Raw genomic sequence first — 13,679 nt, forward strand, 5'->3', positions numbered from 1 at the left:
CCTCTTCTGCTCCTCTTCCTCCTCTTCTCCTCCTCTTCTTCCTTCTCCTCTTCTCCTCCTCCTCCTCCTCCCTTCTAGCACTGATGATGTTCCCTTGTAGGGTTATGAAACATCTGCAAAAAACAATGAAACTCCAAGGACTCTTCAGTCGTCTTCCTCCTCCTGCTCTTCTCCTCCTCCTCCCCTTCCCTTTCTCCTCCATTCCATAAAACCCACTCCCTTCTAGCACTGATGATGTTCCCTAGTAGGGTCATGAAACATCTGCAGAAAGCAATGAAACCTCAAGGACCCTTTAGTTGTCATCGTCCTCCTTCTCCTCTTCCTCCTCCTCCTCTTCCTCCTCCTCTTCTCCTCCTCTTTTTCCCCCTTGACTTCTCCTCTCCTCCTCCTCCTCCCCCCTTGATGAAGTTATCTCTTTTGAGTAACGCCTGCGAGAAAAAAAAACCCGATTTCAGACAGCACCAGGGACCCCCACAAAGACATGTAAAGGGCCTGCTCGGTTCACCGACGTCTTTCCTCGCTCGTCTCGTGCCCAACAATTCCGTAGCCGTCTCAAATGAATTTCTCCTGAAAATCCTACATCACCAGTGTGGCTTTTCTCCGTCGATGGAATATGGGTTGCCCCCTCTCTTTGTTGTGAGCAGTTTGGTTTCGGAAACGGGTAGCTTTGCTATCGGTTCCCGCAGTTGGAAGTCCAGAATTTTTCTTCCAGATGTTCTGAAAAGTTTCTCTGGGACGGTTGTTCTATTTTTTTTGCGTTCGTATGCTGGTTGGATGTTTTCAAAACCTTCCAATATTCTCTTTCTCTTCCCCCTCCCCACCCAATATCCTCAAGTTGGAGGTCAAGGCGGGGATGTTGACCGTGTGATTGAAAATTTGCTCCGGTGGTCCTTATTCAACAACTTCCCCCAAATCTCGCATTTATTCCACCATTGTTCCATCTTGCTTCTCGTCCTTCCTTCCCAGATGTTAAGTCCCAAACATGGGCAATCCTTGACTTACGACAGTTCATTTAGTGACCGCTCAAAGTTGACAACGGCACTGAAAAAAGGAACTTAGAATGACCATTTTTCACACTTATGACTGTTGAAACATCCCCATGTTCCAGTGGTGGGTTTCAGCCGTACGCCACGGTGCGGGCCTACCAGTGTCTACTGGGAGCACCAGGGACCATTCTGATACAGTGCTTCGGAGGGCCCACCCGCTCTCCTTACCTCTATTTGAACCGATCGGGGCATTTCCGCATGCAGTGCACGGCGCCCGCGTGACACTCCACAGCTGGAGCATCGCGGGTGGTGGATGCCCCGACCCATCGCAGCGTAGAAGTTGCGACGGGACCCATCATGCAAAAGGAGGGGAAGAATGGAATGTGAATGGCAAAAATTAACATGATTTGTATTTATTTTAAATAATGAAATAGAATTGTTAAATGGCTCTGCGGAGAATTGACGGTAGTCTCAGTTGGCCGCAGCGAGTTGGCTCTGACAAGCTCTCCCATTCCCTAATAACCTCTCTATAACTCTATATAAACGCGGTGGCTCGGGGGCTAAGACGCTGAGCTTGTCGATCAGAAAGGTCGGCAGTTCGGCGGTTCGAATCCCTAGTGTTGCATAATGGAGTGAGCTCCCATTGCTTGTCCCAGCTTCTGCAGTTCGAAAGCACGTAAAAAATGCAAGTAGAAAAATAGGAACCACCTTTGGTGGGAAGGGAACAGCGTTCCGTGCGCCTTTGGCGTTGAGTCATGCCGGCCAAATGACCCCAGAGACGTCTTCGGACAGCGCTGGCTCTTTGGCTTTGAAACGCAAATGAGCACCGCCCCCCTAGAGTCGAGAATGACTAGCATGTATGTGCGAGGGGAACCATTACCTTTACCTTTAACTCGATAGCAAAGAGCATCCTGAAACCATAGAGGAAGAACCAATGGTGCCACTCGATGGGGACCTCGTGAGCAGCAGCATGACGTCCTCCTCCCCCTCCGCGAAGCCTGTGCGGACAGACATGGCTCCAAAGAACCAGTTTCTCACCTGTTCTGATAACCAAACAGCTGCGCCCCAAAATGAGAAAAAAGATCCAGAGGAAATCGGGAAGCTGAGAAGGTTGGAACAGGCTGGTATTAAGATCAGGCCAGCAGCTCACCGCTCTGGCGGCAGGTTAGAGGCTTAGCCCGGCATGCCTTTCATTTGTAACACTTGCTGTGTGTTCCAGAGTGGTGCGGTGGCCTAGAGGGGGGAGCTCTCACCTCACAATCAGGAGGCTGTGAGTTCGATCCTAGATAGAGGCAGATATTTCTCTCTCTGGGCATGATGAGAATATATTTGTCGAACAAAACTCCACATTGGCAACAGGATTAGCATCCGGCCAGTAAACACTCTGATAGCTTCGTTCAATTGCCCAGTCTCCACCCTGCACGGGATTATGGGGCCATTAAAAGGAGATGATGATTTGCTGTGTGTTCCAGTTGTTGGTTGTTGTTGTTGTTTTTAACGTATGGTCATATCCCTTTTCATAGCAACCCAAATTAACCCAATAAACGCCTGCAATTTATTTATTTATTTATTTATCAAGAAACATGAAGCTTCGCATCGCCGACTTTGTGGCACTGCCTGTGTTGGTTGTGATTGCCGTGAGGAGACTAAAACGGTTCTAAATCTTTGGCGTGCTTTTGTGTGACGCTTGTGTTTGGATTAATCGAGAAACACACTAAGGGAGGACGTCTTCCAAACCAGAACGACTAAAAACGAAAAAGGGAGCTTGTTTCTACTTCTCTGTTACGGCATGAAAATAGCATTCTGTAGTTGATCGTGAGCGAGGATTCTGTGCCAATTGTGACTGGAGTATTGACTTATAATTATAATTTATCATTGTAATTTAAGGTTCATAACTTACATTATAATTTATGAACTTTTAACGCATTTTTAACACTTGACCGATGATGAAGTGTGATCATGGGAGAGGTTAGGCGCGTGGGTGAGCGTGAGTCCCTTTCCTCTTGTCTTGTTTTATCCCAGCAGATGGAAGGATCTAACGGATAGTTCTCGGTTTACGACAATTCATGTAATTGCCGTTCAAAGCTACAATAGCACTGAAAAATAGGAGTTATGAGCATTTTTCACACGTACTGTCAAGCGCCCCAGGGAAATCAGGAGATTCAGGCAGTTCAAATCAGTATAAAGATTTTTTTGCAAGCTTAAGCTCTCTACAAGAATCTGACCAACTAACAGTTAAGAGAAATGAGCGGGAGATAATAAGGCATTCAAGGTGGGCTGGACTCTCTTGTGGGCGCGCAGGGACTTGAGACTTCTTACGTGTTTGACCCCTCCCTCAGGCTCAGCCTGGTCATCTCCTACACTTACAACCGGTGCAGCATCCCCATGATCATGTGATCAGAATTCAGATGCTTGGAAACTGACTCATATTTATGACGGTTGCACTATCCCGGAGTCAAGTGACCTTCAGACAAACAAAGTCAATAGGGAAGCCTGATTAGATTAATGACCACGCTACTAAACAACTGTAGTAATTTACTTAACAGCGGTGGCAAGAAAGGTCGTAAAACAGGGCAACTGTCACTTGGCAACTGTCTTGCTTAGCAACAGAAATTTTGGGCTCCATTGAGGTGGAAGGTCGAGTGGTGTGATGGCCTAGAGGTGGAGCTCTCTCCTCACAATCAGGAGCCTGTGAGTTCTCGATCCTAGGTAGAGGCAGATATTTCTCTCTCTGGGCACAATGAGAATATATCTGCGGAATATAACTCCATATTGGCAACAGGGAAAGGCATCCGGCCAGTCACCACTCTGCTAGCTCCATTCAGTTGCCCAGACTCCACCCTGCAAGGGATTACGGGGTCATTAAAAGAAGTTGATTGTGGTGGAAGGTCGAGGGCTACCTATAGGTGACTATGGGCCAAGAAGCTACGTTGAGTTGGTCCTTAGTAAGACTTGCAAAGGAGACCACAAGGCGATTATGGGGAGAAAAAAATTGAACGAAGAGGATAGCTTGCAGGAGTCAACCTTGACTGAAGGAGACTTTTGTTCAGATTTAGTTGAGAAACTGACCTCGCTCGCCAGGACACAAGCCAGTGTAAGTGCTAGGCTCAAATTTGCCAGCCAGGGAAAAGCCGTACGGCGGACTGAGAGCAAATTGTTCTCCAGAAGCTGCGCAGGATTAACTCAGTAGCTGCTACTCTGGCAAAGAGTTGCAAAGAAGCCGGGTGCGATGGGACGAAAGCTTTCACAATCTTGTATAGTTTGGTGTGTTTTTTTTACGGTCTTAAGGATTCCGAGGCATCTCACAAAGATTTGGAAGTTACACATCATCCTCGACTCAAAGCGGTTCATTTAGTGACAAAGTTACAACAGCACAATTCTGTCAGGGTAGTAGGCTAACTTAAAAAGTCCCAAAGCAGCTTTTTAAAAAGCCCACTGCTCTTCCTTGAAGATGTTTCCCTTCTCATCCAAGAAGCTTCTTCGATGAACTAACTGTTGGAGGCCGAGGAGTATCTGTAGTACTGTGTTTCCCCTAAAATAAGACAGGGTCTTATTTTCTTTCCCCCCTCTGAAAAAAGAGCTTGGCCTTATTTTCGGGGAGGTCTTACTATTTTTGAGGTGCCCGTGGCCAACACATCAGCTGATCCAGAGAAGGCCGGAAGTACTGTCTCTGTTTCTGGCGCACTCTTGCCAGCCCTAGCGTCGCTGGGCCGCCAGTAAGAGAAGGGGCGCAGTAGCTAGTGTTTGCGGGAGCGGCCTCCGCGAGGCTGTTCCTCGTGGATGGCAGGCGCATGTGGGACGCAGGGCGCATGTTCCACCCCCAGGAAATGGCATGGACCGGCTGCCCGTGCGTTTAAATATTTTAGGGGAGGGCTTATTTTGGGGGGAAGGGCTTATTTTAGCGCATGCGCTCAAAAGCCTGGTTGAGCTTATTATCCAGGGAGGTCTTATTTTCAGGGAAAGAGGGTAGGTTGAGGTCAGATACAGCAGTATCGGCCATGATCTAAACCAGTGTTTCTCAACCTTGGCCACTTGAAGATGTCTGGACTTCAGCTGGCTGGGGAATTCTGGGAGTTGAAGTCCGGACATCTTCAAGTGGCCAAGGTTGAGAAACACTGATCTAAACAGAATTTTGCAGCCACCGAGTGGCTTACAGTACAGAGGGATTCTGCCTTGTCGCATAACACATGTGGGCATATGCGCTCACATCCCCCCCCCCCAGCCGCACAAATTCAGATTTTATTTAGCTCTAGTAGAGATCATTCCAACTTTGTTGAACTGCTGTGGGAAACCTTTACTTAAATGAGCAAGTTGCCAAAGTTTTCAGATTCTAAGTTATTCCCCCCCCTCTTAGAAACGGAGTCCCAATTTTGCCTGACTTTATAACTTTAGTGGTACATTGCTTGGGCACAACGAGCCAGAAATTATGGAAGTTTTAAAAAGGGGGGAAAAAACTTAAAAAAAAAACGTGAGGATATCCCTGGAATTCGCTACTTTGATTATTCTGAGCGTTTGAGGTGTAAAAATGTTTCGTGGCGAGTCCCGCCACAATACTTTGGAAACGACAGCTGAACAATTAGTGTTGAAGGGGAAGTTGTCTGGAAGTCGCGCGTTGTGGCAGATGTGCGAGTTAGCATAATAAATGCAAAGATAAACAAGGGTGTTCTTTTATGCGCCAGCTGGCCCAGCTTGTAGGCCGGGGATGGCTAACCTTTGTGTCGTTTCATGCCAAAAGCGAGGGCATATGGCAATACACATGTGCACACCCACTCCCATAGTGAAATGTGTGTGCAACACTCTCCCGCACTCTCTGCCCCCCCAGACCTTAACACACACACACCCCGTGCATGCGCGCTTCACCTCCCCCCCCAGGCACCCTAGTAGGCCTCCCTGCATCCCAGGGGTGGGTTCCTGCTTCTGTTACTGCCGATTTGCTCAGGGATGTGCATCAGGCGCATATGCACTTTTCGGGCGCACGCTTTGCGCAGGTGCAAGTTTGATGTGCAGAGGTAAAAAAAATTGCTTCAGCACATGCGCAGAAACAAAAAGGCGCCGCCGATAGGACTGGTTCGGGCGCATACCCGGCCAAGTTATGACCTATTCGGCCGAACCGGTCTGAACCGGTAGAAACCCACTTTTTCTGCAGCCTCCTGGGAGCAAAAACAGACTGCGAGGGGGACAAACATGTCAAACAGGCTGCCCCCCCCCCGTGTCCCTTACCCATGCACTTCACCCCCTATGCATGCACGTCAGTGGTGGGTTACAGGTGGTACGCCCCTGTATGGGCGTACCAGAGCCTGCCCGGAGCACCGGATACCATTCCGGTACAGTGCTCCGGAGGGCCCACCCGCCCGCCCAAGCGCCTTACCTCTCCTTTAAGCGTTTGGCACTTCCGCGCACGTGCATGGTGTGTACGGCACCTGCGCGACACTCCGCCAAGCCACTGGAGCATCGCGAACGCTTCTGGAGACCTGGGTGACGCCAGGCCGGAACCCATCACCGATACACGTCAGAGACTTGAAAATCAGCTGGCCAGCAGGAGGCTTACATGCATGTACATATCTGATCTATTAATGGTTCAACGCTAGATAAGGGTCAGTTAAATCCATGAAGCCTGGACTTGGGTCCCTTGTGAGAGCATAGTGATTCTAAACTGATGACAGCTTTGACCCCCACCCTCAGGCTCATTTCCTCATTTTCAAGGTGGGGAAACCTGATTCACTTCCAAACCGTGTTACTAATTTGAGAGCGGCAGGGATTCCCTTAATAAATGCAGCAAGAAAAGTCGTAGTGTGTGTGTGTGTGTGTGTGTAAAACTCGCCGATCCAATTTCTCATTTAGCGACAGAAACGTCTGGGGCTCCTTTGTGACCATAAGTTGAGGACAACCCGTATCTGAGATTAGTGATATTCAAAAAAATATATATATTAAAAGATGCCACCCCTTAATGTGTCTGTGCTTGGTCCTCTTATTAAAGCTATAAAACCTTAGCGCCGCTGCGTGTCTTATGCATGGATTTTCAGCTTTTGCCGCATGGAGATGCCTCAACCTCCAACGCCCATCATCTCCAGCAACGGTCCCAAAATTTGCATGCCTGGGGATTATGGGCGTTGTAGTGGAATACGATGAGAGAGTGACAGATCAGATTTGTTTCCACTAAAAAGCATGCACGCCACATTTATTCTTGTCTTCCTTAACAAAGAGCGGTGGGATTCTTGGTCTGTTTCACATCTGGGTTTCTCATTTCACTTCGCGGCGCTCCAGTCCGAAGCCCGCGTGTCAAGGGAAAGAGCTCACCCCGGACATCATCCTCCGCCAAGAAAACCCTTTTGTGTGGTGCCGTCCGCAAAACGATACGGGCTCTGAAGAGGACGAAGACGGTAGAATTCCCGACCTAGAGAAAGACGATTTTGCCGTACGGAGAGCGGGACTCAACCGCCGCGAAGCTGCCTTGCCGTTTACTGACTTCCTCCTGCCTCCTTCCGCCAAGAAAGATCGGAATCGAAGGGAAGAAAGAAAGATACACACAAAAAATCGGGAATGTCTGAGGTGTGGGCACCTATTTGTGTTTGTGGCAGGAATGGAATTTGAAAGTAGGATGAGGTCAAACGCCATTGATATCCCTTTATATCTCACGGGGTTCCCGCAGCCGAATTTGGACACGGATATAAACTCGGCCATGTTACATAAATACAGGCAGTCCTCAAGTTATAACAATTCCTTTAGTAACAGTGTTACCCAAAAAAAGTGATTTGTGACCATTTTTCACCCTTACGACCGTTGCGGCCTCCTGATGGTCACCCGATCAAAATTCAAACCCTTGGCAATTGGTTCATACTTATGACGGTCGCAATGTCCCTGTGATTTCCCGTTTGCGACCTTCTGACAAGCAAGGGGGAAGCCAGATTCGTTTAACAACCGGGTCGCTACTCTCTTTCTCTCCTCTCTCCCTCCTATTTCTTTCTTTCTTTCTTTCTTTCTTTCTTTCTTTCTTTTCTTCCTTCTTGCCTTCTTTCTTTCTACCTTCTTTCTTTCTTTCTTTCTTCCCCCTCTCAATTCCTCTCCTTCGCTTTGTCTCTCCCCTCCTTCTCCTTCTTTCCCTCCCATCCTCCTGCTCCTCCTCTTTCTCCTCTTCCTCTTTTCCCTTTCACCCTTCAACTTTTCCACCTTTTTCTTTCTCTCCTCTTCTCTTCCTTTCTCTTTCTTTCTTTCTTTCTTTCTTTCTTTCTTCCCCCTCTCTCTTCCTCTCTCTCTCTGTCTCCCATCCTTCTCCTTCTTTCTTTTTCTTTCTTTCTTTCTTTCTTCCCCCACTTTCTTCCTCTCTCTCTGTCTCCCATCTTTCTCCTTCTTTCTTTCTCTTTCTTTCTTTCTTTCTTTCTTCCCCCTCTCTCTTCCTCTCTTTCTCTTTGACTCTCCCATCCTTCTCCTCCTTTCCTCCTCCTTTCCCTTCCACCCTTCAACTTTTCCACCTTTTTCTCTCTCCCTCCTACTTCTTCTTTCCTTTGTTCTTTCCTTCCTTCCTTCTTTCTTTCTTCCTTTCCTTCCTTCTTTCCTGCCTGCCTGCTTTCTTTCTTTCTTTTTTTCTTTCTTTATTTCCTGCCTGCCTTCTTTCTTCCTTCCTTCCTTTCTTTCTCCCCCTCTCCCCCCCTCTCTCTCTCTGAAAAATTAATGCATTTTTCCCCTCTTCAAAACCCAAAGGTACAATTTATAGCAAATTGTCAAATGGTAGCCTTCCTAGAGGTCACAAATATAATATTCTCTGTTTATTTGTTCATTGGGCATAAAGAATAGGTCTGTCCTTCTGCCAAATGGCGGGATAATCAGTTCTCCCAGCGAGTTTCAGGGGGGAAAAAAATATCTTTCCCAAGATCTGCCTGTTTCAGCGGCTTTTAAGGCAGATAAAAAATGTCTCGTTCGGGGGACAGAGTCGCTGTGTCAACATTTTCTAGTCTGCCTCTCCGAAATGAGTCATATCTTGGAAAGGTCTCTGAAGAACATACATATCAGGACTGTCAAGAGATGCCAGCCTCGGCCTTGGCAAAGCTCTTAGCGCCAGTTAAAAACTCCCACCAGCTGCTATATTTGGGAACAAAACTCTGAATTCACGAGAGTGTGGGAAAGTAGGCTTTGTGATTGTCGAAATTAGGTATCGCCGTAAACCTAGTGGAGGAGAAGGCGTTGATAGTTTGACTCGGCGGAGTTTGGAGCTGTAGAGAGCACCTTAAATCTGGACCTTTTAGGACAGGGGTCCCCAACCCTCCAGTCAATGGCCCGACACCGGTCCACGGCAAGCGAAGCCCCATTCCCAAAACGCAGGCAATGGGTGCAATTATACCCCCTCTGGTCCCCCTCTCTCCACGGAACCTATTCTGACCGGGACTTCCCAAGGGCAAACTCCTTGTCCCGACAAAAACCCCTTTGATTAATTTCCTGTGAATTCTGCTCATTCACCTCCAGCAAAGTCTTTCAAGGGAGGATTTATGATCACAGACCTTATCTGGCTTGGAGAGCTGCCAAGCCGATCTCTGCAGAACTTGGCAAGGAATCTCAGAGAGTCATGAACCAATTAAGTGAACTAGTTGTCTCCTGCAAACTCCACTCCCCTTTCGCTCCTCTTTTATTTTCTCCGGGGGGGGGAGGCATTCATCGTCCACCTGTGGCCTTACTCCCAAGTCCACCCCTGTTCTTTAGCTTTTGTCTTCCTGGGAACAGGCTCCAGTTGTTCTTCTGCCTCACTGATGTCTGACTCTGAAGGCAGTTGATAACTATCAGACGGCCCTGGCCCCCTCTCTGCCTCCGACACAGAGCCCTCCTCAGAGCCTTCCCCAGACTCCAGGACTGGCCCATCTTCCTCCCCAATCTCCTCACTGTCCGAATCTACTGCCAGCTCCACTGGCCCCTGGCGGGCCGCAACAAAACTGGTTCCTGGCGCGCAAAAGGTTGGGGGCCGCTGTTCTAGGATCTTAAAGTAGCTCAACTGTACCCTCTCTATTTTCACATTACATCTTTGCCTTTTCTGAATTAAAGATGTTATCGAAGATGCTGGGTTAGGGTTAGGGGATGCTAGTCATGAGGATTTTGAAACCGGTGTGTGGAAACGGTCGGTGAGCGTGCCCATACACACCTCTTCACTTGCCCAAGCAGAGGGTGCGTTGGCACCCGCGCTCCATTTATGCGAGGGGCAGGCGTGCGTGCACACCGCTTGTGCAAATGGAGCTGCACGTGTACTGGCTGGCCGCTCACGCACAGAACCCCCCCTCTCTCCCCCTCATCTCCCGCCCGTCCGCAAAGCTGTAAACATCGGGGGGAAACTCCATACTAAAACTTCCCAGTAAAATAACAGAGATCATCGTAGTCAGGGTAACGGTGGTGTTTTTTCCCCAAAATGGCGGATACTACTCCAGAGGTAAACAGCTGGCGATGGTTCTGTGCTCCTAATTAATGCAGTGCTGCAAGTTGTAAGGTTGGGACTTCACTGATGGTGTGTGATTTGTCCTTGTCTCGTCCTATGAAATCCTTTTTCGATGCCTTTTGGGACGAATATTACACTAGTGGGAAAAAGGTACCCGTGACGTCGGCCAAGCGAGACATCGGCCAAGCGCTGAAGGAAGACCAACCATCCTTGCAGGACGAAGGCCCAGCAAAAATTCTTGAGACACACAGCCATGGCCTGGCTAAGAAACCAACCCAGGCCAGCCCTTCTCAAGCGGACTTTCTGAGTTGTGGGAAAGCCTCGATCACCCCAAAGGATAAAGAGATCTGGGATCGACTGAAAGTTTCAGGGGAAATGAGGTATGTCGGCCTAGAGGAAGATAATGTCGCATTTCTGATGCCGTAGCCGGAATCTTAATGTAGATAAGTCCTTGACCTACCATCACAATTGAGCCCAAAATTTCTGCTGTGAGGTGAGACATTTGCTAAGCTGATTTTGCCCCAATTTTACGACCTTTCTTGCCTCCGTTGTGAAGGGAATCACTGCAGTTAGCAAGTTAGTAACAAGTTCAGACAGGGAGGAGGTTGGGAAGGAAGATGGGCCAGTCCTGGAGTCTGGGGAAGGCTCTGAGGAGGGCTCGGTGTCGGAGGCAGAGAGGGGGCCAGAGCCGTATGCCAGTGATCAGCTGCCTTCGGAGTCAGACATCAGTGAGGCAGAAGAACAGCTGGAGCCTGTTCCCAGTGTGGGCATGCGCAGAATTGCCAGACAAAGGGAAGAGCTAAAGAACAGGGGTCGACTTGGGAGTAAGGCCACAGGTGGACGGTGAATGCCCCCCCCCACAGAGGAAATAAAAGAGGAGCGAAAGGGGAATGGAGTTTGCAGGAGACAAACAGAAAGTCCTCATTTTACAACAGTTCCTTTCGTGACCGTTCAAAGTTACAACGGCACTGGGAAAAAAGGGCCTTATGTCCCTTACGGTTTTTCCACCTTTAACGCCCGTTGCAACATTTGCCCATGGTCACCGAATCGAAATTCGGCAACTGCCTCCTATTTATGACCCTCAGGGTCACGTGATCCCCTTTTGCGGCCTTCTGACCCGCCAAGTCAACGGGGGAAGCCAGATTCCCTTAACAACCGGGTTGCTCATTGAACGACCGCGGCAATTCATGTCACAGGAACAGCAAGGGAGGTCGTAAAATGGAGCGGTCGCTTAGTGAATGTCTCATGAATTTTCACCTCAACATGTTGAGGACCATTTTCATGCTTCATGAATCTAGGATGCTGATCCTTCTATAAGCTATAAGGGGATTAATCCCCCTCCCCTGGTGGCTAAAGATAGGATGCTGTGGCCTAGAGGTGGCGCTCTCGCCTCACAATCAGAAGGCTGTGAGTTCGATCCTAGGTGGAGGCCGATATTTCTCTCTCTGGGCAAGATGAGAATATATCTGCCAAACAGAACTCTGTATTGGCAACAGGAAGGGCATCGGGCCAGTAAGCACCATCCGGTTGCCCAGACTCCACCCCGCAAGGGATTATGGGGTTGTTAAAAGAGGAGGAGGAGGATGGTGATGTGGCTAAAGATAGCACCCTGGTCCACCTTTGAGGCCGTTCCCATCCTTTTCTGATCACATCTGTGCAGTAACCAGGGAAATCCCTTAATTGTTAAGATTGTAGCCCTGAATAGAAAGCACTTCGCTTTCTTCCGATGTCTGGATCTCAAAACTTCCCACGTCCTGGCATCCCCGTTCAGGAAGCAGCTGTAACAACAACAGGCCTCGTTCTGTCCCATCTTGCATGGCAAGATATCCGAAGCGACTTGGGCTAGACGGCAGTCTTTTACTATCAAGTGTAGCGGAAGGACGGTGGGGGCTTAATCTCACTTTTGGAAAGTGTCCCTGTGTAAATTTACACTCCCCAGATTTCCCCTCTGCCCACCTTCCGTTGGGGAACGAATGGGCTGCTATTCAGGGAACTCTTATCTGTCATTTTTCTGACTCTGTTTGCCACAGCTTTGAGGAGTATATATATTTTTTATTATTACTCAACGTCCACCGTATTATTTGTTTCCCTCGCATCGGCTTCTCCGATCTCCCACGTCCAGATACTCCTTAAATGTTTAACCTTGCAAATGTTATTTTTATTTCCCCTTCGCCTTTTCATCCAAACTTTGCTTCTTGCTTCTTGTTTTCTTTTTTGTACGCTTCCAATTTTTTTATATTTTGGGCTGAGAAGGAGGAGGAAGCCAGAAAGGAAGTCCCAAATGTGATTTTTTCAAACGGCAATTAGACTTTTATCGGTGTCTGTGTGTGTTTCTTTGAAAACATTTCGCTTCTCATCCCAGAAGCTTCTTTTTTATATATATAAATTTTTATTTTTATTACACAGACAACACATACATACAACAATAAAAAAGAAAAAAAAGCATCATCACATACAGCATGTCGTCTGGTTACAGGTGTTTTAACATCCATATTCTCGAATAACATTTACCATCACAGGTTTTTCATCTAGTTTAACTAAATGCCTCACTTTCATTGCACAGTATATGTTCAATTACAATTAGTATTATTTTTTTCCCCAATAAATCATACTTTCCTTACATTCTTTGTTATCTATTTGATAACAATATACCTTTATATAATCCCCATGTGAAAGAAAATATTTTTTTCCCCAACCATTTATATTTATATATCACTATTTTCCATTATACATAATTCCAGCAATCAACTATCAGCTATACTTATGTTCATTGTTATCCTTGTACCTCACACCTTCAAACAGAAATCTTATTCCTTCAATTTTCAACACAATATTCTAAATAGTCGCTACATATATATATACCAATTTTTAATTATTCCCTTATAAAAATTATTTATCAACAACAAGATATCATTGTAATATGTTCTTAAGGTTATACATTATATCACCAATCCTCTATCAAGTATGCATAAGATCGTTGTTATCCTTATCCTTTTTAAAACAAAAAATTCTAAAGTATTCAGTTCATAGGTGTATCAGTTTTTCATTGTATCGTCATTAATCTATTTCACAGCATGATTGTGTTATCATTTAACTCCTTCAGTTGAAACATGAGTAAAACATTTTTTCATTTCCAAGTTTTATCCCCCAGCCACTGATAAAACAAGTCCCATATCTTATAAAATTGCTTGTCCAAGAAGCTTCTTCAGCTCTGACTGGACCAGTAGGGAATGGAAGGATTTATATTCCTTGCAGATAGCTACTCATTTGCTCCAAAGATA

General features: G+C 47.1%; 1 protein-coding gene across 1 annotated transcript in view; it reads left to right on the forward strand.

Annotated features, from left to right (window-relative positions):
• LIMCH1 (LIM and calponin homology domains 1) overlaps positions 1-13,679 on the forward strand; it is a 156,028-nt gene that overhangs the window by 118,616 nt on the left and 23,733 nt on the right. The gene's annotated exons all lie outside the window — the stretch shown is intronic.

The sequence above is a fragment of the Thamnophis elegans genome, chromosome 9 (genome assembly GCF_009769535.1).
Source record: "Thamnophis elegans isolate rThaEle1 chromosome 9, rThaEle1.pri, whole genome shotgun sequence".
Classification (NCBI taxonomy): domain Eukaryota; kingdom Metazoa; phylum Chordata; class Lepidosauria; order Squamata; family Colubridae; genus Thamnophis; species Thamnophis elegans.